This window comes from Lissotriton helveticus, chromosome 8, assembly GCF_964261635.1.
Source record: "Lissotriton helveticus chromosome 8, aLisHel1.1, whole genome shotgun sequence".
Classification (NCBI taxonomy): Eukaryota; Metazoa; Chordata; class Amphibia; order Caudata; family Salamandridae; genus Lissotriton; species Lissotriton helveticus.
Genome location: NC_136069.1, coordinates 451,897,456 through 451,901,229, shown reverse-complemented (window position 1 = coordinate 451,901,229; position 3,774 = coordinate 451,897,456).

Sequence of the window (3,774 nt, the reverse complement as noted above, 5' to 3'; positions counted from 1 at the left end):
AGTAATCCAGCTAACCCAATAAATATGGCATCTTGGAACATAGCAGGTTTAAGGGGTCGCCTGGACAACGATGATTGGGTCGATTTCATTATCACTCATGATATCATCGTTTTCCAGGAAACCTGGTCAGTTGATCCCCTGTTTAGAGTAGGTTTTCTAAACTTTTATATACCTGCTTTGCAGGGTCTTAGGGGCAGGCCTTCAGGTGGGTTAACTATTTGGGTAAAAAACTCACTCTGTTTTAGTGTGAAGGAAATCCAGGTGAAGAACCCCGATCTCCTTTGTCTGCTATTGCGCAAGGAGAACTGCAAGGACATCCTTTTAATTAATATCTATGCCAGGGGTTGCCAGGGTGGAAAAAAACAACCCATCCTTAATGACTTGGAAGCCTTCCTAAATGAGCAGAAAAGTGACCAGCTCGTTTTGGTGGCTGGTGACTTGAACTGCACATTTGAACCCATTATGAATCTAGGTGAGGATATAGGGTTGGAGGATGACTCTGTCTGGAATATTCCCCCGCTGGCTATAACTAAGGGAGTTAAGGGAACAGAGGCTGCCCTCCACTGGCTTGGTTTCTGTTTGGAATGGGGGTTCCGTGCAGTGAACGGGCGTTGCTTATCTGATAAGGTGGGCAACCCAACTTTCAATAATGGGCTTGGTGTGAGTCGTATCGACTATATTTTGGTCAATATCGATTCCTGGGACACAGTAGTGGACATGTCAATTGAAATAAGGCCAGAGAGTGATCATGATCCACTCTTATTTGTATTTAAGGTCCCGGGCTTAGCACCCCCCCAGGCTGAAACAGCCTGCATTACATCAGATCTGGTTCTAAGTGACAATAGAAGACGAGTCCAATGGCCGAGGGTCATAGTAGATCAGGAGCTTGTCAGTCAAATAGAAAATCTTGCCCTTGAAACCAGAGATAAGATGCTTGCATTTTCACCTGACGACGACAGGGCTAAGCCCACTATTGTTGATCTTCACGAGACATGTTTTTCGGCCATTAAAGAACTGCTTACTAGGCCATATAGAAAACAGAAAGTGAAGCAACCCAAAGGTTGGTATACTAAAAATCGTCGAGAGGCCCATAGTATACTAATCGCTGCTGTTAAATCTAGAAATACCCCAGAAATCAGGACAGCCCGACAGGCCTATAAACACGTTATTTGGGAAGCCAAAAGGGAATGGGACGATTTTTATTGGACGGAACTCCTTAAAGCCTGTGAATCATCCAACCAGATTAAGTTTTGGGAGTTGGTTAGGTGGGGTCGGGGCTCTGACTCACTTACTCCGGAAAATTATGTTTCCTCTGATGATTGGGTGGAATTCTTTTCCACTCAGTTTAAAGACCCTAACATCGTTCATTTAGCTACTGAGTCTGTAGTGGGGACCTCACTAGAAGTGTATGGGGATGTTCTTAACTTCTGCTTTTCTGACACCGAACATGCCTTACACTTAGTCCAGTCTGGGAAAGCCCCAGGCATAGATGCTGTTCCCGCAGATCTTTTTAAATTAAATATAGAATTATGGGTCCCTTACATAACAATTTTAGCAAACTCTATTGCCGCGGGAGCTAGGGTGCCACAATCCTGGAAAGGGGCTGAAATACTTCCGGTACACAAGAAAGGGGATCGAACTTCTCCGAAAAATTATCGCCCCATCAGCTTGATAGATACTATTCAGAAAGTGGTATCAAGAATGGCCCTAGCCAGAATTCAGGGGTGGATGGAGCAGAATAATATACTCTCCCCCTTGCAAGCAGGGTTTAGATCAGGTACTAGCACCCTAGACCAGGTGTTTCGCCTTACCATGTTATACTGGAAGGTGGTCCTCTTGGGCGGAGGTGTCATGTACGCCGCCTTTGTCGATCTGAGGTCGGCTTTCGACCTGGTTCCGAGGGCCAAGTTATGGGATGCCCTTAGACTTATGGGCCTTCCACTTGAACTTCTAGAGCTGGTTAGGCGTCTACACGAGGATAATTTTGCCCGTGTAAGATGGGGGAAGCAGGGTCAGGTAACCGCCAACTTCCCTGTCGAACGCGGGGTTCGGCAGGGTTGTGTGTTGGCACCCACGCTGTTCCTCCTATTTATTAATCGGGTGGTTGCCTTCTTTAATGAAACTCAAACTGATGCACCCACCCTGGGGGGGGCCAAGTACCCCATGTTAATATTCGCTGATGATACCCTGCTCCTCTCTAGGACTCGGAGTGGCCTCCAGGCAGCTTTAAATAGATTTGCAGAATTTTGTTCTGAAAATGACCTTCAGATTAACGCTGATAAAACGAAATTTATGGTTTTTAACAAAAACAAACAAATTACAAGTTCATTTTTATTAGAAGGTGTCCCTATTGAACAGGTCAAAGTCATGTCCTATTTAGGCGTGACTCTTGACCATCAACTTAACTGGAATCCCCAGCTGGAGGTTTTAATTCTAAAATTTGTCCGCCTCACTGGCTGCTTGCTAAAGGAACAAAAAAAAACCTTGACAAAACGCATTACACCAGCTTTAAAAATTTATGAGGCCAAGGTTAACGCAGCCATTTTGTACGGTGCGGACATTTGGGGTTACAAAAGCTTGACAGCATTGACCATAGCACAGAATAGGTTCCTTCGGAGTCTAGTTGGGCTTCCGCAATCGACACCCATAAAACCCTTGCTTTTGGATTTGGGCTGCAGACCTCTGGATGAGATGGCACAGTACCGGCTTGTCGCCTTCTGGCGACGACTCTGGACTACTCATGAGCTTAGCCTTTTTGCCCACGAATTGTGTGAAATTAGATCATTGTGGGGTGCCATGAAAATCCCTTGGCTGCGGGAGGTCAAACAGACTCTGGACTCCTTGGGCCTTTCTGAATTATGGTTGCACCCGGAATGTGCTAGGTTCCCCTCCAAAGTGGAGTTTAAAGAGCTATTTTGGGCAGCAAAGAAATCTGTTTTGGTTTCACTCTCATCAGAAAACAGCCTAACGGGATTGTTCTTATCACATAAGATTATACCATCCCTTGAGCCTTTTTGGGATTTGATATGCAAAGCCCTTGACCGCAAGCTGTACTTTCAGTTTCGTGTGGGAACGTTGCCGATCAATTCCTTTACTGCAAGATGGACAAAGTCTTCTACCTCTAAGTGTCCTTTTTGCTCTGATCAGGTTGAGAGTATTGGCCATATATTTTTTGCGTGCCCAGCATATCGGTTGCCCCGACTAAAATGGCTGCAACCAATTTGTAAAACTTTAAATTGTGTAGAGAATCGCACTGCCCTGTTGAAACTACGCGACATGCGCACTGAAAAATCTGTGATTTGTGTTGCTAAATTTCTGGGGTGGATGTGGCTGATACGTGCAAAGAACGTGTAACCCTGCTTTGATTAACTTGTATTCTTCTTCTTAACTTGTGTTTTTAAATTTTGTATGTCGCCTACGGGCAACCTTTTTTTATATTTGGGGTTCCTTGGAATATGCAAAAATGTTGATATCTTGTAAATATTTTTATTTTGTGGTCTTTTATGAATTTTATTCGAAATAAAGACTTATGAACTTGCTACTTGCTATTGCATATCCATGTTTTCCGGATGACCAAAAATTGTGTGCTGCACAATGTTTAAAGGCTTATGAGAATTGCATAGAAAATTTTGGCAAGACTTCAGCTTAACTGTTGATTGCTAAATCCCTTCCCTCTAAGCATTTTTTTGTCTGAAAGCAGCACATATGTAGTCAGTACGGTTACGTAGCTGCACATTTCTTTATGTACTTTATATTTCTTATTAGCTGGTAGAC